Consider the following 26167-nt stretch of genomic DNA (forward strand, 5'->3'; position numbering starts at 1 on the left):
ATTGCTGCTGTAACAAATTATCACAAACTCAGCAGCTTGAAACAACACAAATGTATTCTAGTTCTGGAAGTCAGAAGTTTGTAGTAGGTCTTAGAGTGTCAAGGTGTCTGCAAAGCTGCATCCCTTCTGGAGGCTCTGGAAGAGAATATATGTCCTTACCTTTTCCAGCTTCTAGAGGTACAACCTGTGCGTCCATCACCACATCTCCTTCACTGACTCTCCAGCCTTCCTGTTTTCCTCATAAGGACTCTTGTGATTACAATGGCTCACTTTCCATCTCAAAGTCCTTATGTTAATCATATCTGCACAGTCCCTTTTGCCATGTAAGGTAACATAGTCACAGGTTCTGGCAGTTAGGATGTGGACATCTCTGGGGAGAGGGCTATTATTCTGCCTACTGCAAGGTATGGAATGGCAGAGGAAAAGCATCAAGACTACACTTTGAGTAGCATCAAGTTAAAAGGTATGGGCTGAGGAAGAGGAGACAGCAAGGTAACCATGAATGAACATATACAGACACAGGGGGGAACCAGGCAGTGCTGTGACATGGAAAATATGAAAGGAAGTACTTTAAGAAGGAGGAAGGTTGGGATTGACATATATACACTACTATGTATGAAATAGATAACTAATGAGAACCTGCTGTATAGCTCAGGCAACTCTACTCAGTGCTCTGTGGTGACCTAAATGGGAAGGAAATCTAAAAAAGAGGGGATATATGTATTCTTATAACTAATTCACTTTGCTGCACAGCAGAAACTAACACAATATTGTAAAGCAACTATACTCCAATAAAAATTAATTAAAAAAAAAAGGAGGGAGCAATCAGTTGTGTTTTTATCAGTGAGAGATCCATGAAGATAAAGACTTACAAAAATTCTTTGAAGTTAGCTACAAGGAAATCGTTAGTGGCCTTTTAAAAATCTGCTCTGTGGGGCTTCCCTCGTGGCATAGTGGTTAAGAATCCACCTGCCAATGCAGGGGACACAGGTTCGAGCCCTGGTCCAGGAAGATCCCACATGCCGCGGAGCAACTAAACCCGTGAGCCACAACTACTGAGCCTGTGCTCTAGAGCCCGTGTGCCACAGCTACTGACACCCACGCACCTAGAGCTTGTGCTCTGCGATAATAGAAGCCACCGCAATGAGAAGCCCGCGCACCGCAACGAAGGGTAGCCCCCGCTCGCCGCAACTAGAGAAAGCCCGTGCACAGCAACAAAGACCCAACACAGCCAAAATAAATAATAATAATAATAATTAATTAATTAATTAATTTTAAAAACTGCTCTGAGTAGAGCAGTAAGAATGGAGCACCAAGTTGAGTCATCGTTGGGCAGGGGTGCTGTGGATATATCAGTAGACAGTTCTTTCAAAAAGATGGACTCTAAGTAGGGAAAAAAAAAAACAACTAAGGAGAGAGCAGTGAGCAGAAATTAGAAACAAGGGAGTGTTCCCCCCACCACTGGGAATATATATGTACATTTAAATTGCCTGTGAAGAGGGAATTATTAAATATACAGAGTGAGATGGAATAATCAGAGTTAAGCCCCTAAGAAAAAGGAAGAGAATCTCTTTCATTTTAACAGGGGAAAGAAGAAAAAGAAAGGGTTATATATAAGTAAATTGAAGGAATTACTGTTTAATTACGTACTTGTTTTCTCTGTGAAACAGAAGACAAGATTAGAGGTTGATGGGGAAGAGGGGAGCTGGGGAGGGAGGGGTCATACCTTTGAGAGATGTAGGTATTGTCTGAAATGCCGCATGGAATAGGAGCATGTTGACCAGGAAAAATATAATAATAATAATATAATAATATAATATAATAATAATATAATATATATAAATATAATACATATTTTTTTATCAGGGAGCTATAGGTGTCCGTCAAGATTAGAGACACAAAGCTGCGGTGGGCCAGTCCTGACTATTGTGTGACTTTTCCCTTGAAATGTCAATGAGTTGAATGCAAAGTAGAGAGGGTAGCAATTACCTTTAGTAAGGTTTAAGGAGTTTTCTTCCATCTGGTGTGATGGGGAAACAACAGAACAAGAGGTTTCAGAATAATGGTAAACCAAGGGATGAAGAGATGGCATGGGTAAGGAGCTAAGTGAAGAGAAGAGGGACCTAATGGGAAAAAGGGACAAGGGACTCCAAATAAAGATACAGAAAAGTCAAAGAACTGGTGTGTTGGGATCAATAATGTGAAAGACAGAGAGAGAGTGAGGGGGCGGTGTCTGGAACACATGGTTAAGAATGAATGTGATGCTTTATTTGAGTGGCAGTGCGATCTGGCTGTGACGAGGTCTAGGGTGTGGCCATGGAGTGGGGCCTGAGAGGGGGAATGATGTCCTTGAAGGTGAGGCAGGCAAGGGAGCACCAGGCGAGGTTGTCATACTGAGTCACCTAGAATGACGTCAGGCTGAGGGTGGAGAAGATGACTGTTGGCGAGGTGTCGAGGTCTTCCAAGGATTTACTGACCATATCATCAACAAACAGGCAAGGAGAAAAAACTCCAAAGTTGCCCACAGAGGCAAAACACATTTAAGCAATTATCTGAATAAGTCAATTAAAAATCCTTCTTATGGCTTTTTAGGAAGAGGAGACTGCCTGTATTAGCCTAAATGAATTCACCTGACAATTTACAATACCCCCCCCCCATCATTTTTCCTGTCTGAATAGTCAGGAACTCACTCTGGTCCCATCTGGCCCTCAGGCCTGAGAATGGATTAACACTGGACCTACTGCCAATGAAAGTACACAACAGCATGCTGGCAACTCTCTCCTTCTGTTAGATTAGTCAAGTCACAAAGAGAGGGTGTGGTGGAGAGTTTGGATTGCAGAAGGTGCAACGACACTGAGAGTATCCCTGCCCTAATCTGTGTTTTTCCCTCCGAGCTGCAAAGGAATTGCTTGCTCACACCGGTTCCCCAGGCCCATGATTCAGCCTTGTCATAAAAGAGTATTTTTAAAAAGAGCTATAAGACCTTGCACTGTTAAATGTACTCTGTAATGCAGGACCAACTGTCACCTTCCTTACCCTCCAGGAGTGAACAATTGTGTGCCTATTTTTAGTTGCCTAAAATCATAGATTAAACCATTTACACTTCTACTTGATATGAGTGATGTGCAAGCAAATTAGTGCCTTTCAGTGATGATAAACAGAGATTCTTAAGAAAAGGCCCATCAAGAATATCACCATCTGTCTTCTTCCAATTCAGGAAACTATAGCATATACTTACTGACCGCTTGCCATGTACCCAGAACTGAAGCAAACACAAAAAAGAAGGTACACACACATGCTTGCTGAGCACTCTTATAGGCTTGTTTGGAACATACATAACATTCATAAAACATAAGACTTTAATCAACTACCCAAATCATCTGAAATAAATAAATGGCATTTATTATAGGATGGATGAGCTCTGTTCACTTGAAGATGAGTGAAGTATGGTTCCTGTTCTTGTGTAGCTCACAGGGTATGGGATGTGTTGGGATGAGGGAAAGCAGCATGTACACAGGGAAACCACAGAACCACAGAACGTTTCTAGATGCCGTATGAGAGACTTGGGAGGCAGAAGAGAGGAGTCGCTACAGGAAAACTTAGGAACATTCTCTCAGGTGAGATGAAATTGGAACCAGGTCTGGAAGGCACCGCAGAAATTTGCTGGAGTAGGGGGGTGGCGAAGGAAAGGTGAGAGACCAGCCCTCCAGGTTTGAGCCTTCCCAGTAGCTTTCTCTGAGTAACATCACTCTAATGGGTCCCTTGCTCACTAATCCACAGTTTATTAACTACTTTTGGAACTAGAAAGAAGAAATGTTAGGGATTCCATGATTCAGAAATTCAGTTGTGAACACTGAAATCCAGAATTTTATAAGTCCTTATCAGAGCTCATACAGCTCATCAGGGGACAAACTGGGACTAGACAAATCAATAAATGCGGAATAAATGACCACACAGGCTAACCAGTGCTGGTACAAAATCTGTAGAAGAAGAGAATAAAAAAGGCAATAAAGGCAAAAGTTCAACATTGAACAGTATTTCTAAAGGTTATGACAATGCTTATTTTTGTTGCTCTTAGGATTCTGCTCAATGCCATTCAATGCCATAGTAATTAAACTAGACATAACTTGGTTAAAGGAGAGTCTATTGTCCTGTTTCCTTGCATAAATATTCTGTGCTTGCTTATGATATTTTTGAAATTGCAACTGAGTCTTTTAACTTGGGTGGGGACCCCAGGCCCACAGTGAGCAATTGTTTATTGGGAGGGACAGGCAAGGCAGACTCATGCTCCACAGTGAAACTTCCACTGCCTCAGAGGCTGACAATGAAGGTTTTACTTTTTTAGCTTATTGGACAAAGTGAGAACCAGATGTACCGGAACTTCACAGTAATGTTCCTGATGACCCAAATATTGCAGAATGGGAAGATCCAAGCCTAGCCTACTGTAAGCCAACAATAATCAAAATTGATGGGGCTCCACAGATGTTGTGCATAAATGTGGGTATTTAGAAGAGGTCAGAGTGACTTTCGGTTTCCGATCCGACATATCAAGAGCTTAGAAGTCACTCTTCCATCCTAACCAGTAAAAAGCTGTATGAACTGAAAAACCAACAACTCTTCTTAGACATGTCAGACAAGTCAGGTCAAAGGGAAAACCACTGCCCCCAACATTGGAGAGACAGACAGATGGATACAGAGAATCACAACTTACTGGAACATAAATCCACAAGCAGAAACTTCCATGGTACCAGTGCCTGGGTAGGAAAACCTGAACTGTAATTGACAAATTGCTGGAGGCTCAGAGTGGACCAGTCTGAGAGTTAAAAATTCTCAGGGAGCCAAGTCACAGGGGATCCCCTGCACTTTCGTACAGACACCAAGCAGGGTAAGTGTTAAACAAAACAAAACAAAACAAAACTCTACACCTAGACATATATCATTTTCCAACTACAGAAAATCAAAGATAATTTTACCTCCAGAAGCTCTACCAGGTCCCCACAGTGAATACTGGAAGAAAATCCCCTCATGCTTCTGGAAGAGGAAGGAAAAAAGGAACTGTTTTGAAATATGTCAGAGCATTCTGTTCTTCTTAATAAGACCTGCCCTCAGGAGAAGCTATTTTTACCAGAGCCTAAATCTGATGGGGTTTTATCAGAGCCTAACCTACAAGGGGGAAGGGAAGTATCTGAGTCCAGCTCCTCTATCCATCCTGCCCCACCTAAGAGAGGGTGATGGGACTGAGAAGTACTGGCAAAATCCACGGTCCAGGGATACAGGCTCAGCAAAAGACTGAGCCTTGATCATAGGACCACAGAACATTTTCTCTCCCTCACACACTAACACTACATTATAAAGCCCTGTTTATTGCAGTTCCTTTTACCCACTATATCTTGCCCACCTATCAACAAAAAAAAATTATAAGGTATTTTAAAAGGCAAAGAACACAGTTGAAAGAGACTGAACGAGCATCAGAACCAGAGTCAGATATGGCAGAAATGTTGGAATTATCAGACCAGAATTTTAAAACACAAACTATGATTAATATGCTAAGGGGCTTTAATGGAAAAAGTAGACAACATGCAACAGATGCATAACATAAGCAGAGAGATGGAAATTCTAAGAAAGAATTTAAAAGTAATGCTAGAGGGTTTCCCTGGTGGTGCAGTGGTTGAGACTCTGCCTGCCAATGCAGGGGACACGGGTTCGAGCCCTGGCCTGGGAAGATCCCACATGCCACGGAGCAACTAGGCCCGTGAGCCACAATTACTGAGCTCGCGCGTCTGGAGCCTGTGCTCCACAATAAGAGAGGCCGCAATAGTGAGAGGCCCACGTGCCGTGATGAAGAGTGGCTCCCACTTGCCACAACTAAAGAAAGTCCTCGCACAGAAACGAAGACCCAACACAGCCATAAATAAATAAATAAATAAAATTTTAAAAAAAAAAAGTAATGCTAGAGGGCTTCCCTGGTGGTGCAGTGGTTAAGAATCTGCCTGCCAATGCAGGGGACACAGTTTCAAGCCCTGGTCCGGGAAGATTCCACATGCCGCAGAGCAACTAAGCCCGTGCGCCACAACTACTGAGTCTGCGCTCTAGAGCCCATAAACCACAACCACTGAAGCCCGCACGTCTAGAGCCCATGCTCCGCAACAAGAGAAGCCACCGCGGTGAGAAGCCTGCATACCACAATGAAGAGTGGCCCCTGCTCGCCGCAACCAGCGAAAAGCCCACATGCAGCTATGAAGACCCAACGCAGCCAAGATAAATAAATAAATAAAATATAGTAATAAAATAAATAAATTTACTTTAAAAAATAATTTTAAAAAAGTAATACTAGAGATCAAAAATATTATAACAGAAATGAAGAATGCCTTTGATGAGCTCATTAGGGCACGACATGGCTGAGGAAAGGATCTCTGAGCTTGATGATATGACAATAGAAACTTCCCCAAAACTGAACAAGGAAAATACTGAAAAAAAAAAAGAACAGAGCATCCAAGAACTGTGGGACAACGACAAAAGGTATAACATACATGTAATGGGAATTTCAGAAGAAGAAGAAACAGAGAAAGGAACAAAAGCAATATTGGAAGTAATAATGATTGAGAATTTTTCCAAATTAATGTCAAATACAAAACTATAGATCCAGGAAGCTCAGAGAACACCAAGCAGGATAAATGAAAACAAATAAATCTACCCTAAGCATGTAATATTCAAGCTTTAGAATATCGAAGATAAAGACAAAAAAAATTGAAAGAAAACAAGAGGAAAAAAATCTTACCTTTAGAAAAGTAAAGATAAGAATTGCACTTGATATCTCCTCAGAAACCATGCAGTCAAGAAGAGAGTGAAGTGAAATATTTGATTAAAAAAAAAAAAACCCCAAAAATACAACAAGCTAGAATTCTGTACCCTGCAAAATTATACTTCAAAAGTGAAGAAGAAATAAAGACTTTCTCGGGAAAACAAAAATTGAGGGAATTTGCTGCCAGTAAACCTGCCTTGCAAAAATAATGTTAAAAGAAGTTCTTCAGAGAGAAGGAAAATGATATAAGTAAGAAACTTGGATCTACATAAAGAAAGAAAGAACATCAGGGAATAAATAAGCGAAGGTAAAATAAAAACTTATTTTCTTATTCTTAATTGATCTAACAGAAAATAGTTTACATGAAATAATAGCAAAAATGTATTTGATTACGTATGCTTATGATATGTATACACTTATGTGTAAGTGTAATGAATGACTGCAATGGTAAAAGGGATGGGAGGTGTAGGAATTGGGAATATTGTTATTATAAGATATTTATACTGCTTGTGAGGTGGTTTAGAGTTATTTTAAAGTGGACTTGGATTAGTTTTAAATGTGTATTGCAAACTTTAGAGCAATCATCAAAATTTTTTTTAAAAAGAGGTATAACTGATATGCAGAGAAAACAGAGATTGGAGTGCGGGGGTGAGTGGGTAAATGGGAACTCTATACATTTTCCAGTCAATTTTGCTGTTAATTTTAAACTGCTCTAAAAAATATTTTATTAAAAAAAAAGAAGGGGTGGGTGACAGAATGTTTAATACTTGGGTTCTTAGAGAATGATATCTAATAATTTGACCAGGAATTTAGGTCAAAAAAAGATGGGCACTGGATCTAAAATGTTAAATTACCTGAAGATGGTTTGAAACTGGAATATTGGGAACTAATCTATTGATCTTCTTCTTGGAAATACTGATGTTGCCTTACAATTCTCATCATTAGTATACTTATCATAAAGTACAATAAATAAACCAGCCTTGGATTAGACATGCATTTTCAAATGTATAAATATCCATTTATCCAACCTGGATGTCAGGACTAGATGGAAACAGGTGTGGCATAAACCAAATGGATAGAAAAGGCAGAGATAGGACAGCTCTCTACTCTATGACACTAGTCTTGAACAGAAAGAAGTGAGCTAGAGAGCACCATTCTCTGGGCTCTGAGAGATACCACAGTCTTAAAAATTAAATGCCCAAGACTCTTTTGAGAGTCATCCCTCATTATTTAGATAATTATAATCATGCTAAATTGTTATTATAATACTAACTGATATTTAAGTACTTGCCATATACCAGGCACTGGTCTAAATAAACACTTTACTATATTACAGATGAGGAAACTGTGACACAGAGGAAACTTCATCACAGATGGAGTGATATGCCCTAGGCCACAGAGCTAGCAAGTGACAGTGAGGATTCTAAGCCAGACTTGCATCCAGAGCCCATGCCCTGAAGCCTCATGCTCAGACCGCCTCTCACTATACAGAAAGAGTCCAGAGTCAGCCAGTTGGGCTCATGATCTGTGTGGCCTTGGTTACATTGTGTTGCTTTTCTGAGAGTGAGACCACTCACAGATACATCAAGCAGCCTCTGGTTGTTCTATCAGGGAAGATGACAGGCAGCAAGAAGCCTTGAATTCTTATCTTTGTTCACTTCGACTTACTTAACTCTTCCTAAATCCTAAATCCCTTTGGGAAGAAATAAAGTTAAGTTTGGGAACTGGTTTCTGCATAAGGTCCTGAGGGTCCAAGGGATACACCATGATTCAACACATAGTAGGCAGTCAAGAAATGCTTGAATAAGTGACTGTTATCAATGAACCAGTCAATTCAATTAAGTATCTAGATAACTATGGATTTAATGACCTCCTTATCTCATTTTACAACCATTCTCCCCTGCATCATCACCATATTACCTTTAACATATATTATCTCAAACTACTTGTGTTCAAACACTTCAATCAAGTTTAACGCTTTGCTGCATTCGCCAAAGCCTTCTTCCTTTGTGTTATGCTGTCATCGCTCAGGGTCTTAACTGTACCCAGAATGCCCTACTTTGCCAAAGCTGAACGTTCAAATCCAACTTATGGTTAAGATCCAACTCAAACACAGCTTATCTCTATTAGAGAAAAGTAATTCATCCCACCTCTGATACCCTACATTATCATTACTCTATACCGCATTCAGATCTGAATATGCCTTATCTCCCCACAGTAAGTTGTTTGACAAGAGAAGTCATTACTGCTTTATTTTCTCTGTCCCTCTTAGTGTTTTTTTGTGGTATAAGTGGCATCCAAAGAAGACAGTACTGGGTTTGAGTTGTTAGCATTTATGAGTAAACCCTATATTCTATACGTTATATTCCTTATCAACTTTTGATTTATAATTCATCTTTTATCAACAGAGTATTAGTTAACTCTTGACAGGAGTATTTCAAATTGTTTTGTGCTGTGTTCGTAATTGTATGTGCCTCTTGTGAATTAATTGCTTCAGTGATGAAATCTCTTTAAAATTTATTAGAAATGAGATCCATTTTGTTTTATTATCCTAGAAAATTTGGGGTTATTAATGAGAAAAATACATTTGTAAGTGTATATTAAAATGTACGTTTAGTACAAGATTTATTTTTAAATAAAAAATATGCATTAAATGCAAAATTTAAAATCATATTTACTGTGATTCTTTTATCAGAGAGAAGACTCAGTCAGTGTTGCCTGTAGACCTTTGAATTTTCTGAATTTAGTTCCTGGGACATATATATATCACATGTAAGGAAATCAGAAAAGAAACAGTCTATCCTGATTATTCAAAGAAACTCTGAAAGAAAATAGTAATGACTATGATACCTAAATGAATTTTTCAAAATAAGTTCCCATTATTACACTATTCTATTTTGCAATAGAACTATACTTATAATATATTTATACCTGAGAATACTTTTGAACTATATGTAGCATTTTACTTTTTGACAAGATATTATTGTTGTAATCCATATTGTAATGAATTGTTTCCTTTTTAAAACTGCATTTAAAAACAGAAATATATACATATAATATAACTGCAATGCTTATACGTACATAACACACATCATCCCATCCCAGAGGGCATTGCAGTCTCTACTCCTACATCTCTTTCAATCCTTTAGGATGTTAATTTTTAAAAATCTTCATTTCTTCAGGTCTCTGAAATTCCTGGGAAACACGCTCCTTCACCTAAAGAGCTTCATATCTTCTCCTTACTATTCTGATCTCTCACATCTCCTCTGTGCTGCCTTTTGCAACAGAACATCTTAGGTTGGTCTCTTCTAATACCCCAACACAGAGATACGAACATATACAGTACGCACGTACGCACGTACGCACGCACACACGCACGCACGCACTCCATCCCCACCATGAACAGGTCCCAGAGAGCACTGTTCTCAGCTCTGAATTCCTCTGTAGTGAGAATCTGCCTGCATAACTTTTATCCTTTCCCTTTCTCCTCCATGGAGTGTTGGGTGTGGCGAGGGAGAAAAATGGAAAAGTCTATGTATACATGCATTATTAATATTTTTCCTGTTATATTTATCCAAACTAAAAAAGAATAATAATAAATGACCTTTATAATGCCTTGTGTTAAACTAATGCCAGTAGGGTCTGTCAGTAGTACCAATTTTCCCTGCTGAATGTAAGGGATATATTATATTTTTAAGTCTTGGTAAACTATGTTGTTAATGTTTTAGAGCAGTTCTAGGTTTACAGAAATACTGAGAAGATAGTACAGAGAGTTCCCATATACCCTGCACTCAGTTTCCCTTATTATAAACATCTCACACTAGAATGACACCTTTGTTACAATTAATGACCCAAAATTGATACATTATTATTAACTAAAATCCACATTTTCTTTCAATGTCCTTAGAAAAGAAAACATAATGTCCGTTTTCTGTTCCAGGATCTCATCCAGGATACATTATTATATTTTGTTGTTATGTGTCCTAAGTCTTCTCTTCGCTGTAAGAGTTTCTCTGACTTAGCGTCTGATTATACTGACACTTTAAAAAAGTATCAGGCAGGTATTTCGAAGAACTTCCTTCAACTGAGATTTGTCTAATTTTTTTCATGGTTAAACTGGGACTGTGTGTTTGGGGAGAAAGAACGCAGAGGTAGTGTCATATTCGTCCCATCATATCAAGGGCACGTACTATCAACATTCCTTGTCACTGTTGATGCTGATTTGATCATCTGCCTGAGGTATTGCTTGTCAGGTTTCTCCACTGTGACGTTACTCTTCCCTCCCCCACTTTCCACAGGTGAACTTTTTGGATTAGATTTTCTTCAGTGCAAACATGCATTATATTGCAGGCTTCAGAGTATAAGATTAGTTGCTACTACTGAAAAAAAAATCCTTAGCTAAAGTGTTAAACAACAGGGAATTGACATAATTTTTCCCAATTACACTCTAGTTTGTTTGCCACAATTTTAGGGATAAATATGTATTTAACTCCATTTTCTGGAGAAAATAGTATACAGAGTCATTCTCGAGTAAGGTCAAGTCACTTTAGTGAAAGTTTATTAGATCATATATAGACTATTTCGTAACAGGAAAAAATCAGATTTCATTTGTAACAAAGCAAAGGGACTATATTTAACATATACACACATACACACGTGAAGTACACATAAGTAAAAGGAGAAAGAATCTATCTAAAACTTAAGGGAAAATCTCTGGTCATAACAGCTGGATAAAGGGGTTTTTTTTCCTATGATAAGATGATTTTTCATTATTATTATTATTACCATAAATGGTACTTATAACAAGAACCATTAAACTAAAACAAAATTAAATCGGGACTTCCCTGGTGACACAGTGGTGAAGAATCCGCCTGCCAATGCAGGGGACATGGGTTCGATCCCTCATCCGGGAAGATCCCACATGCCGCGGAGCAACGAAGCCCGTGCACCACAACTACTGAAGCCCGTGCACCCTAGAGCCCGTGCTCCACAACAAGAGAAGGCATCACAATAAGAAGCCCGCGCACTGCAATGAAGAGTAGCCCCCGCTCTCCACAACTAGAGAAAGCCTGCATGCAGCAACAAAGACCCAATGCAGCCAAAAACAACAACAATAAATTAAATAAATAAAATGAAATTAAACCAAAACTATGAAGATATGAAGAAACAACTCTGTATTCTTCCTCTCACAATTTCTCTTAATGTCTTTTATGCTCTTTTCTTGCTTGCTTGTTTTTCAGTATGTCATGTTTAAGAAGACTTTTTTTTTAATATAAATTTCTTTATTTATTTTTGGTTGCATTGGGTCTTTGCTGCTGCCCGCGGGCTTTTCTCTAGTTGGGGCGAGCCGTGGCTACTCTTCGTTGCAGTGCATAGGCTTCTCATTGCGGTGGCTTCTCTTGTTGCAGAGCATGGGCTCTAGGCATGTGGGCTTTGGTAGCTGTGGCACGCGGGGCTCAGTAGTTGTGGCTCGCAGGCTCTAGAGCGCAGGCTCAGTAGTTGTGGCGCGTGGGCTCAGTTGCTCCACGTGGGCTCAGTTGCTCCGCGGCATGTGGGATCTTCCCGGACCAGGGCTCGAACTCGTGTCCCCTGCATTGGCAGGCGGATTTTTAACCACTGCGCCACCAGGGAAACCCAGAAGACGTTTTAAATGGTCACGTCTTACAATGTATTTAAAAAGAGTTGGTGTCTTCAGTAAAGAGATCCCCAAAGTTGAAACATCTGTTTGCGTTAAAATTGAAATGAAGTTTTAGATTCTCTGTTATTTTATTTTCTACTAAGTTTTAAGTAATACACCATTAGCAAAACTCTCACATTGATGTGAAACCACAGAAGGATTAAGAAGCAACTTAGACGGGCAGGGTCCCAGAGCTCCAGACTGAAAGGTCAATAAAACATACTGGAATAAATCAGAAATATGGTGCCAGTTAATTCAGGTTTCCTCATTCAACTTCTTAAATAACCAGAGAAATAAAAAGACATTGAATGGAAACAGATTTTTTTTTTTAGGTCCTCACTGATACACCCTCTCTATAAAGAGCACCATAATCTCTGAAGTCAGCTTGCACGTAGTTCTACAAAGTTAGCCATCTCAGCAGAATTTCTGAAAGCTAATAATGTAAACCTAGTCATTTTGCTAAAAAGTTACTTGATTACCTAAATTTTAGGAGTTACAACGCCTCCCAAGAAGATGTACGATATGAGAAATAGCATGTAATAAAAATATGTAATAAATTCCTGATTTTGCTTTATTTATTTATAAGATTTGTGAATTATTAAAGAGCATTAATACACATGAGGTGGAAAGACACTCCATGGTGTACAGTGAGAAGTCCCCATTTTTCCCCTGCCCCTCAGCTACCACCTCATTCCTCAGTGACAGCCATTTTCAGTTCCTTGGATAAACCTCATGCATTTATAAATTTATCTACAGAAATATTTTGATATGGTAATAGGTGATATATATGTTGCTCAATACTTTGTATTTTTTCAATTAAAGCATCTTGGAGAATGTTTTATATCATAAATATAGAACTTTATTTATTTATTTATTTATTTGCGGTACGCGGGCCTCCCACTGCTGTGGCCTCTCCAGTCGCGGAGCACAGGCTCCGGACGCGCAGGCTCAGCGGCCATGGCTCACGGGCCTAGTCGCTCCGCGGCATGTGGGATCTTCCCGGACCGGGGCACGAACCCGCGTCCCCTGCATCGGCAGGCGGGCTCTCAACCACTGTGCCACCAGGGAAGCCCAGAGCTTTATATTTTTAAAATGGCTCACATGGTACTCTATTGTGTGGTTGATCCATAATTATTTTATAAACCCCTACTGATGGACATTTAGTTGTTTACACACTTTGGCTATTATAACTGATGCTCCAATTAATCTTTATTATGTATTATTTCTTATATATTCCATCTTACCTGTGGAAAATTCCCTATTGTATGTAATTTTTGTTAATTGGAAACCAGTTTCTCTTTAGATTCCAAATAAATATTAAACTAATATTTATGGAATATCAGTTTGAAGGGAGATGTGAGCAGTTAACCCACTGAAGGTTTGTGTACCTGAAACACAAATCAAGATACTGGGTTAGAAAAAAAGGGATTTTAAAAAATATTTATAAATGTATTTATATGAAGATTTTTAAACATTAGGGAAATTAAGTCCTATTTACTTATACATTTGAAAAATGATCAGTTTCTTGAGATTGGAACTTTACTGGAAGTTCCATGGCTTATGGTTATACCCTCCACATAAATATGAAATGGGGAAGGTCGATGGCAGCATTTGGTGTGCTGAGGTATGAGAAAGCTTGCCCCACTCCATCCAGGCAGGCTTAGACTGACAGAGACCAGGTGTCGGACATCAATGACCTCTAGTTACTATAGGTCAATAGGCTTCTATCAATAGTAAGGTAAGAAAATTTCCTGCCAGAGAAGATGAGATGCTGTTTGAGAAAAAAAAAAAAAAATCAAAACATCTTTCTCATTAACTCTGAGTTCTTAAAGTGCTAACAGGGTAATAGACAAATGAAAATCTGAGAAAATGTCTCATAACTAGAGCAATAATTTACAAGGGAAAAATGTCGCAATTAAATAGAATATTTTTGGAAATGATATTCATCTTGACATATGGATCCAAGTTGTAATGTAGGAGACCTTGGAGAACACCAAACAGGAGGACATAGATGACCAGCAAAGTTTAATCATTATTATTTAAAGTTTTTTGGTTGCTGTTGAATGATCTATATAATAACCTGGTTTTTTTTTAAGGAGTTCTAATGTCAGGTATTATTATTCTTTTTAATCCAGTGAGTTTCCTAAGGATATTGTTAAATATGATACACACATAAAGTTGTTAGGTTTTATAAAAAATTTATGAATTAGAAATCATTTTTAAAAATCTGCCTTTACCCCAAGTGAAAAATGGGCAAGCAATCTGAACAAACATTTCTTCAAGTAATATATACAAATGGTCAATAAGCACAAGAAAAGATACTCGACATTCATCATCAGGGAAATGTAAATCAAAACTACGAGATATCACTTCACAACCAGTAGGATGGTTGGATTCAAATAGTCTGATGATAACAAGGGCTGGCAAGGATGTAGAGAAATAGGGACAGCCTCCCCACACACACACTGCTGATGAGAATGAAAATGGTGCAGTCGCTCTGGAAAATAGTCTGGCAGTTTTTCAAATGACTAAACATAGAGTTACAATAAGACCCAGCAATTCCACTCCTAGGTATATACCCAAGAAAAATAAAAACATGTTCCACACAAAAGCCCATGCATGAATGCTTATAGCAGCACCATCCATAATAGCCAAAATGTGGAAACAGCCCAAATGTCCACAAGCTGATGAATAGATTAAAAAAATGTGGTATATCCATATAATGGGGTATTATTGGCCATAAACAGAAATGAACTACTAATACATGCTGCAACATGGATGAACCTTGATAACACCTTGCTAAGTAAAAGATGCCAGTCACAAAAGGCCATGTACTATATGATTCTACTCATACGAAAATCCAGAAAAAGCTAAAGAGATAGAAAGTAGATTAGTGGTTGTTTAAGGGATGGGAGGAGGGGACTGGAGGTAGAAGAGGATTGCTAAGGGTACAGGGCTTCTTTTTGAGGTGCTAAAATGTTTTAAAAATTGACTGTGGTGATGTGATGGCATCTAAAACTGAAAATATACTGACTTGAATATCCTAAAAACCACTGTGTTGTATGGTTTACATGTATGCCTTGCATGGTATGGAAATTATATCTCAATAAGGCTGTTTTTAAAAAGTCACCCACCCCCCGGGGGAAAAAAAGAAAAAGAAAAGAGCAGAACCTGCTGTTGTTACATAATACTTATTCTGCTCTAGGTTATTTAGATAATCTCTGGTTTCTGGAAGAATTAGCAGTTTTGTAATAAGACAAGGACAGTTTTACAAAGAAGGAAATAATCACAGTGGTCTTTTAACCTTCCGTATAATCAAGCACCATTGAACACCCAGCAGCCTACTGTCAGAAGCAGCTTCTGCCAGCATATTCCAAAGCATTTATGAAGAACAAATTACTCTGATTTCTGAATTGTCAGAATGAGAAAAGGCACAGCTGCTTTCAATGGAAAGAAAATTAGATTGAAAAGTGGCAAAGAAATATTCCTATTGTTTTTGAAATTCTCTTCCTCTCTAGATTCACTCATTCCGCAGGCTCTCAGGAAATGAAGCCCTTAACCTGATATTTCTATATATACCAATTTATAGCTACTTCTGCCCTGCACATACAGAAAAACCAGTGAGTTATTCCTCTCAGCGAAATCATTAGCAAAATTGAATGTTTATTGTGCACTCAGTCTGCAGTACAATGTAAGATGGGTATTTTTAGGAAATAGAAGAAATACCTTAGACAATTTCTTGTCACTAAAATGATATGTCCAAAGCTGTTTCTTCTTTCAGCACGGTATTTTTTCAAGCCCCCAGATCTGCATATACTTCAGGCAGGAAGCTTAGTGCTGTACATAAATTCTCATTTAATTTCACACTAACACTATGAAGCAAGTGAGTTAGTACAGATCCTTAAAATGCAGGACAAAGATGCTAAAATAGTGTACAAAATTCCCATAGACTCAAGGCTAGGAAGGAGCTTATATGCGTGGTTCATTCATTATTTACCTGTTCATTCAACAGTTCTATACTATGTCTCAGTGACTAGTTGTGCAGTGGTGAGTGAAACAAAGTGCCGTCCTATAGCTTGATGAGGTGATGGACAATAAACAGCCACTCGAACAGATGTTTACAAAATATGAAAGTGCAATAATAGAAGAAAAGTGTGCTACAGTGGAGAAGATCATGGGACTGTATTTAGATGGAATGATTAACGAAGGCTTCACTGAGGAGGGGGCAGTGATGGAGGACAGGAATGTATGAGAAGGAGCTGAAAATCCAGGGAGGGGAACACCATCTTTGCAGAAGGAAGACTGTATGCTCAAACCTCATTCAGGAAAGGGAGGAGTGGAATGAAGGGCCTGTGACTAGCACGTAGTAAGTGAACCGGAAGGGATGTGAAATCAAGTGGGAGACATCACCAGGGACCAGACCACATAGGGCCATGATAGCCAAGGTCAGAGGCTACTTCATTCCTTGTGCCTTGAGAAGCTTAGCCTAAGAAAGCAGAAGTGCCTGGAGGCAGCCTTGACCTGCCATTGATCCAAAACTTGGGTTAATTGAGCACCACACTTCTATTATCCTACAGAAATTGTGAGGGTAAACTAAATGACATTCTTTAAAAAGCATGCAATTATCATAGCTTTCATAGATTTATGATAGCTGAAAAATACGATACATTTAAACTTCCAGGAAAAATGTACTTAATACCCCTATCAAACTTATCCTTTAAGTGCTGAAGCCAGAACTTGAATCAGATGTTCTAAATCATGCTCTTTGCATGATATCACAAAAGACATCTATTCCTTGGACCCAATCGCGATACTCCAGCGTTTCATTTAACATGAGGTTCATCAGAGCATCGCACGCTTAAATGGATGCACTGAGACCTTTATAGCAATCCTCTCACTAGGTAAAACATCCCTACAGTCTGACAGCATTATTTGCACTTCAGTCACTTTGATTACAATATCATCCTGCTTCATCTGCTTTTAGATGTTCTTACGGTTACAGGAAACCATGTCTCCCTCTGAGTTCTCCACTCCTATTTGATCCTCACAATAAGCATGAAACTTTGGCCAAGTAAGTATTTTGTCTCCATGTTATAGATGAGGTGCAAGGCAACCTCACTGAGCTTCAGATTTCTCACCTATTAAATACAGGCAATAATGCTCACCTGCCACCCTCTCATACCAAGAGGAGCAGATAAAATAATGGATGGGAGAGTGCCTGAAAAACTAGAAATAAAAGGTAAGCTGTTATTATATTATCATAAAAGAGGACACATCTGTACCATATACATTGCAATACAGACGTGCAAAAAAAAATGTACGTAGCATCCATATCAGATCGGCATCTTGTTCTGAGGTCCCACGGTAATGCACTTGGGGGCGGGAGAAGACCTAAGCCTGCCAATTCAGAGTGATTCAATATCTTCCAGCTTAAAACAATCCCTTTTTAGGTTAATTTGATCCATTCTTAGCAAAGAGTCAAAGTAAAGCTGAAACTTCCCATCATGACTGTCTCCCCGATTCACAGATTCCCCCGCTCTGTTCCCAGATAACACATGAGCACAAGGGGAAGCGTACAGATCCTTACGGCCATATACCGCAGGGACCCTGGTGTTAACCCGGCCCTGTGCTTCTCTTCTGGCCCCTGTGGGCCTTAGGCTGAGGTAAACTCATCTTACCTGTCTCCATTTTGGTCTCTATCCTCTCTGCATCTGCTCATGAAGTTCTAGCTGATGTAATGCTAGTTTCTCCTCTCAGTGCAGCCACGGTCCAGCAGATCACACTCTGCACCTCAGCCTGACCTCATTTTTCTCTGCCCTTCGGATCTTCTGAGTCTTGGCCTTGGACTCCATCTGATCCCTGGTGAGGCTGTCCTGTCTTCAGCCTCTGCTAGGTGCTCCCCTCATCCCCACTGCTGCAGCCCCCTGGCAGGCCTGCTGCCTCTCAGCCTTACTCATCACTGGCGACATGTGGGAAATTCTGGATTGCCCCAGTGCGACCAACAGGTGCTAGGGAACAAAAGGTTCTCTCTCTCTCTCCCTCATGCTATGCCACCATTTCTACACTCGTTGTGGCTGTTCCTTGTTGGCAGAGAACAATTTCCCTCCATTCAGCGTCCCAAATCAGAAATGGGACACAAGCCCACTCTGGTTTGGGTTTTTCAACTAACCTATTCATTTTATCCTACCTCCATTCCTCAACTTGAGTTTCAATGAAAAAATTGGAGAAGAACATAGGACCCTTGCTGCTTCTCTCTCTCTTTCTCTCTCTCTCTCCCCCTCAACTATCTCCCCCTTCCAGGAATTGTCACGAGCTACTTTACAACATATTTTCCTTCTTTCCACGTGGTGAATAAAAGGGTAGCAGACCTGCTGATCAAAAAGGGACTGTATCTGCAGGTATTATGCCCATTCCAATCTTTGACACATCTGCCCGTGTAACAGACCCTCAAAAGCCAGAGACTCTGTTATGCATTTTTGCATCAGCTGCATATAACCCAGGGCTTTGCCTAGGATTGACGCTCACTGAGAGTGTGTTGAGCGAATCAGTGATTGAATCCCCTTAATTTATTGGTAAAGAAACTGAGGTGAAATATTTTGCCCAAGTTAAACATTGAGTTAGAGGCTTAACTGGGACTAGGTCAAGTACTCTTTTCAACATGACCGGCTGCTTTTTATTTAGTCTTCCTCAATGGCTGGCAATACAGAGCCTAGAATATAAGACCTAAATGTGAGGAAAGGAGTCAGGAAGGAAAAATAAATCAAAAGTTCTCCCCCCAAAGAAGAACCAAGCTTTGGGATTGACATGTACACACTGCTATATTTAAAACAGATAACCAACAAGGATCTACCGTATAGCGGCAGGGAACTCTGCTCAGTATTCTGTAATAACCTAAATGGGAAAAGAATTTGAAAAAGAATAGATACATGTATCTGTATAACTGAATCACTTTGCCGTACACTTGAAACTAACATAGCACTGTTAATCAGCTATACTCCAATATAAAATAAAAATTTAAAAAATAAAATTAAAAGCTTAACACACTAAAAAAAAGAAAGAAAGAAAGAAAAATCCAAAGGCAAGTATCTGAAGGTAAAATATTGTGATTTTTCTCTTTGTCTATGCAACATCAAATCAGCTCAAATCTGTACTACTAAAATCTCTGAATAGGGATCTTACAGAATGCTGCGTTTCTGCTGTGATCAACTATTTGTTCTTGGGGGATGGGTTACAGCAGAAATTCTTCCAGCCATTTTCCCCTTCAGATATATATAAAATTAGGAGCATCTCCTCTTAATAATACTATATGAAAGGTTTAAAAGAAATTAAACTCCCTTGAAACTGGAATTCTCCCATTTTGCTGATTTAAAATTCATTACTTGCTGAAAATAGGAACTGGCCGTTTCTCCCTCTAACAGATTGACCACATTCAGAAATCCTTTTGGAGAAATGGCTAACTACTACACACAGAGTAGTAACAAGTTTTGAAATTGCAACATATGCTCAAATACAGCATCTTGATAAACACACACCTAAGAAATGCGGGCAGCTTAAGGTTTATGAGTTTGAAAGGTTATTTTCTTAACGAACAACAGTAGCACTATTCTCAGGAAGCATACCACAGGGGGAGGTGGGATTTTAGATCTATTTGTTGATGTTTCCAAAGGGGATTTAAGCAATCCGCTTTCGTACAGTATGTGCCCTAGCAGACCAAGGCGGCAACTAGGATATTAGTGGGGCATGTTTATACCAAAGGTTATGATCCTTTTGAAGAATGCAATGGTGAACAAGCAGGAGGAAATCCATTTGCCCCGCTTAGCTTCTGCTTCCTTAGTTCATCATTTTCTCTTTGCCCCTACATTGTTCATTTCTCCTTTTGGGGGGGGCTCCAAGATGGGGTGACGTGTGTCGCTGAGGGTTTGGGGGCTCTAATCTCTTAAGACAGTCACACACACAAGGGCCCTAAGCCACAGAGTATGTGTATACAATGACATCAGTCTGAAGTATTAAACTTTGTCACCAGAATTGTTTTCCTATGCGGATAATGTAACATGACTACAGATAGTGACATAGTGTGTATGTGTGTGTGTGTCCCGTTAGGGAGAAAAAAACCCCTGTAAAATTCTTAGAAACTGAAAATGCATCAGTGAATAGGGCTTTATGTTAGATATTTATGGGGAATTTGGTTTGTTTTCTGATTCTGTTTCAACTTTTAAGGAGCACCGTTAATGTGATTAATTAGCGAGAATTTATTGACTTGAAAAATCTCGACAGCCAAACGTATATGATTTTTTTTTAATGTATTTTTTCAGGTGAAACTATAAACTGGAGGCCTAATTAAGACCTGCTGTTTCCTGAAATTTCGTGTGCACAGCTCTGGGAAGGAAAGTTGCATGGAACTTTACTTGAAGGGGTATGTGTAATCTTAGGAAAAAATCCCAGCATTCTATTCACTTCTTTCAGACGTAGTCCTTACTTAAGAGCCCCAGTGAATTTATGTCCATGGTGAACATGAAAGCCTGCTATGGAGTCAGCTTAGGGAAAACTCAAATCAGCTCAAACGTCACGAGTTGAGGACTTCGGCTGTTCCTAGCCAATATTTCCAAATTTATGCTTAAACACCATGATGGATCACGCAGTTTTAGTCTTTTGACATTTTCTTACATGTTTCCTTCCCATTTACTTTGCTGAGGATGAAAGTCTCTCTAACAAGAGAGAGTGAATCAGCCTGCAAGGAACATAATAATTATACAAGAGTATTCAGTGTAACAAAAAATTTTCACTTTTGATTGAGGTTGCAAAAGGCCTTAATTGACTGACTTCTGACTGCCACCCACTTTGCCTGCTTTCATTAGAAAAATCTCTTTTCCTTTCCTAAGGTTGCGTTTTTATTAAATAGTTCTGATGTAGACTTAAAGCTGCAAGAATAAAAGAAATCTCTAATACATAATTCTAAAAACCGTCAAAGTTTTCTTAGCTCAGCAACGTATTTATATGACTTATCCCCAGATGTCACTATCCGGAGGTGATAAACTTTTGAAATCAGAATTGCCTCAAAATAATAAGCGAATATTTTTTGACTCACTTAAAGGAAGCTTTCCTCTAATGCCTCAGGTAGAAAATATGAACTACTTAGAACTTGAGAACAGAAACCAATCTCATAGTTGTCATTCAGTTATACATTTGGAACAGGTGGTTTTGCAAATCTATTAAGAACTGTAAGCAGTGGGGGGAAAAGAGTCACAGAATTTTCAATTTTTAAAAAATATTTCTAAAAAGCCATATTGTGAAAAGAAAATTGTCCAGCTTGCAAATCTCAACCAAGAAACAAGTTATTTCCGATAATTCACTAAATATCAGATGATGGATAAACTAACGATTCGCCGTCCCAGTGCATAATTCCGTTGCCTGTAAGCTTGACAAAGCCAAACCACTTACAGATAATACACAACACAAAGCCCCCTTTTCCACTTCATGGGTAAAGCCTCGTTATGTGCCTTCTTAAATGTGGAGGAAGATACAGGCTCTTCCTTCTCTTTACAATGCTGTATACAGTGCATCTTTCCAACAGCTCTTGCCCCAGAAAAGGTATTGGTCATTTCCTATGAGACATTCTCCAGTGCCCTCAAAGACCTGGAGATAGAAACGTCCATGCTTGCCTCTTCAGACAAACAATTCGGCTTCCCTGGCTCCACCTTGCTGCCTGCCTGCCTCACCCCAGATCCAGCCAAGCCCTTGCTCAGGAGCTCAAAGCCCCAGGCCACACAAGGGTAGAGCAGCCACGTCAGAGCTGCTCCTGGCACCAAGGAAAATTATTTGCCCCGAGAGGCAAACACAGCTCGAACAGTGTCCACAGTATCAATTCCTCTCTTCTGTGTTATAAAAGGCCCTATTGTAGAAATACAAATCACTCGGAGATGGCATGTACGATGTCTAATCACTTGAAAGCTACTGGGCACCCACTGGGTACGGGGCCCAAACTAGACAGTGTCTGTAACCTACTCACCGGAGGGAGGCAGGGGAGAACATGACACAGATTTGTATTCATCTCCTGTTCTAGCCCTTCACACCATGGCAAACACACATCCTTTCAAACCAGTAGACAATTACAACCGTAATAGACATGAAGACCGTTTTGACCTGTGAGTAGCAAGGTAAAGGACAGAACACAAGCTTGATATTCATCCTGACCTAGTTTTGAATCCTGCTTCCATAGTTAATCAACTGTGTAAATTTGGGGAGTTTGCTGAATCTCTCTGGGATTTTCTCTCCTTATTTGCAAAATGAAAAAAATAACATCTACATCATAAGTGCTGTGAAGAATACTTTCTCCAGTATGTAAAAGTGCCAAAAGCTCTAGGCGGCATATAATAGGCAGTGAATAATCTGAGTTCCCTTCCCCAACGCTAGAGCTCTAAAGGCTTGTCGAGACGTCTTACATGCATTATCTGATTTGATCCTTACACAAATCCTACTCACAAATATTTTAACCTTAGAGACAGAATTTTAGGTCTTTGCATTTCTTCTGTTTCCTTTTAGGAGACACCATCAAAAAGATACACTTGTTTTCTTCTATTACCTTAGCTCTATTCTTGGGCAGATTTTACAAAGTACCCGAAGGAATAAAAAGGGTTCATTTTATTCCAGTGTTGCAGATGTCTTCAGCACCTTGACTTCAGTAATACACTAAGAACAGTAAGTCTTTTTAATGAAAGTGAAAGGTATGCATTGTACTTAAATCTGGAACTTTTTCCTCCTGAAGCAACTCTGCCACTGGGACTGCCATCCCGCCATTTTAGACAGCATGAGATATGTTTTTGCTCAGGCTTACCCTTTTTCAGCACATTTCCAACCAACGGCAGTTGGTATCCAAGCAGTTAAAACTACATCAGCACTAATAGCTATGAGCTCATCTTGTATAAAGACATTTTTAGTTAAACACCACAATCTTGGGGGGAGAAGAAAGTTAGCATGCTTAACCGGGCTGGCTTGGAATAGCTCACAATATGACGCATACCACAGGAAATAGAGTGGTATGAGGCACCTACAAAATATTTTTCAAACAAGTCATTGACGCTGTAAGCCCCATGCCTCAGCTTTAGGAAGTCACTTATTAAGAATCAACACCGGCCGTGCCAAGCTAAGCTTTTGCTCTTGGTGATTTTCCAATTGAATATTCAGGGCCCTGTTTCAGTCTTGTTTTCAGGGGAGTACATGCCTGGAATGTTAGCAAGCTATTTGCTGGAAAAAATGCCTACAACAGGCCCAATGTTGATCACATTAATGCGTTTGAGTGAGTATGGAGTGCAAATGATTGAAAATGCTTCCAGATCCCCGTTGCAAGGGACAAAGCAGGCTCTGTTCTCTGATCTGATGGTCATTTTTTTTTTTCCAACGGAGGATGTGGTGCAGGCAGAGGGAAGAGGGCCAATCTCTGTCTAATGGTTCCAAACAGGGCCCGGGCCTAGCTCTCTGGATGCTGACGAGTGGGAAATGAAACACAGATGGGTCAGATGGGTAAGGAGAGGGGGATTACAGGTCAGGCCAAAGAGTTGGAATAAATTAAGTGCTTATGAGGTACAGAATGGCACATTGTTTAAGTGAATGGACAGGGAAAAAACATTCCAGCATTGTTCAGTCCACCGAGCGAACCCAAATCTCCTCTTCCCAGGCGAGCGCAGGCCACAGAGAGCCTCATCGTCAGGATGTATGTGACCCACAAACGAAAACGTGGCCAAGTGGTGCCTGAGCCATTCTTCTAGACTCCAGAGAAGCCAATTCTGCTCTATTACACATGAGATGTAATTTATTGGGAGACATGTTTGGGTTCGTGTGTCAGATCACCGGGAGTCAGATTCGGAGTTCCCCAGGGATCTCTGAGGAGAAGGTGAGTAACCACAAATTAATACAGCAGGGAAATAAAGTGACAAAAGAAATGTTTCATTGTGCCTGAAATATTGAACCCATTTCCCCCTTTTTAGCCTTTTAAACCTTTGCTCACAAATCAAAGAGTAGTTCAACGGAGAAAACTTAACAGAAGCCTGTAATTCCCGATAACAAAAAAAGGGGTGGGGGGAGTCCAATATTCTTCCTTACTTTTAAGTGCCTTCATAAAGCAGGGAAAAACAGCAAAAAGGACTTTTTCAGAGGGTTAGAAAATAATCCAAACAACTAGGTAACTAAAAAAAAAAAAAAAAAAAAGGAAGCACCGGTAACCATAATAGATCTGTCCATTGTGTGTTCTAGGTGTGTTAGAGAAATCATGAAATCCCAGAAGGTACACAAGCCTGATTATTTGATAGCAGGTCATCATAAGACAGGCTGGAGAAAGTGTGTTTTCCTGAAGGAACCAAACCCATAGAATGTGAGGGCAGAAAGTGTCACCTCAAAGGAGAGAGCTAAAGTTGCAGCTGCCAACAGAATTAGAAAAGTTCTAAAGCTTGGAATTAATGGCTTCTTTTTTAGAGTGGCAGAAATTATTTTCAGAAGTTTATTTTCATACCAGCCATGTTTCCATTTTATGGGCTTGACCTTTAACAGAATATCCCACAGGCAAAGCTGGAGACAGTGGTTGTCGGCAGTCATCAGGGCGCTCACGCTGTGAGTATGAAAAGCTTCTCAGTTTATCGATTGGGGCACTGCAATTCCAGAGACTCAGGGAGATGATTCCAGACAACCAGTGTGGAAAGTCTGGGTGCAGCCCATCTTTAAAAGGCCGGTGATTTGCATTGTTATTATTTTAGTAAGTTGGTTCAGTGAGTGATACCAATGATATGGACATGTCATCTTTTCTACTGTATAACTGAATGTAAATATTTTACCTTTTCCCCCCAATCTTCTCCCCTCCAAAGCTTTTATTAGTCCTGTGCTCTGAATCTTGGAAAGGAACCCCGAGAATAAATAACCAGTTCCTAAAGCAAATTTGAAAAGCGATTGTGACACCGGCATCAGTATTAAGAGTTGGAGAGACACAAAAATGACTGCGGAGAAATTTCTAGCTTATGCTGAGCAAAATCATAAAACTATTATTCATGGAAAGAAGGACAGACCCATAAGAAACTAATGTCTGGTTTTGGTTGTTTGCTTTTTCCTTTCCAATAAAATGGATGATTTTTTTTTTTTTTTAGTATCCTTTTCTCTCTTGAATAAAAAAAAAAAATGACAGTGGGAAATGTTTGTGGAAGAATCTGAAGGCAGAAGATATTTTGATAATGCTGAAATGGCTACATGTTATAAAATCAGAGTTAACTCTTTTCAGGAAAAAAGTACATGTAACAGGACAAGGTTCCCAGGAGACTGCTGGTTCATCTGGAACACATGTCCAGTGGGGTGTCTGAGGGTCAGGTGGAGGCCACCACAGAGCTCTCAACTCGACTTTCTGGGTTAGACCCTGAAGTATTAACCAAGGGGGCTGAGTAGCAGAGAGGTTTCTCACGCACCTAAGAGGATACTTAGGGCACCTGGCTTCATGCCAGGGATTACCAGAGGATGGAAAACGTACTTGCAAGCTAGCAACAGAGCCGGCCAAATCTCTGTGACTAGGGCATAAGCCTAATACAGGACGCAGAAGCTTCCATGACAAACACCCTTAATCAGGGGACTAATGATGAGGCTGTCGTCACCTCCAGCCACGGCTGCAGCAATGCCTGAGTAACCTCTCACACCTGGGGACACCTTCTGAGGGACGT

This window comes from Aethalodelphis obliquidens, unplaced genomic scaffold (genome assembly GCF_003676395.1).
Source record: "Aethalodelphis obliquidens isolate GAN/ISIS:26980383/991018 unplaced genomic scaffold, ASM367639v1 scaffold15, whole genome shotgun sequence".
Classification (NCBI taxonomy): domain Eukaryota; kingdom Metazoa; phylum Chordata; class Mammalia; order Artiodactyla; family Delphinidae; genus Aethalodelphis; species Aethalodelphis obliquidens.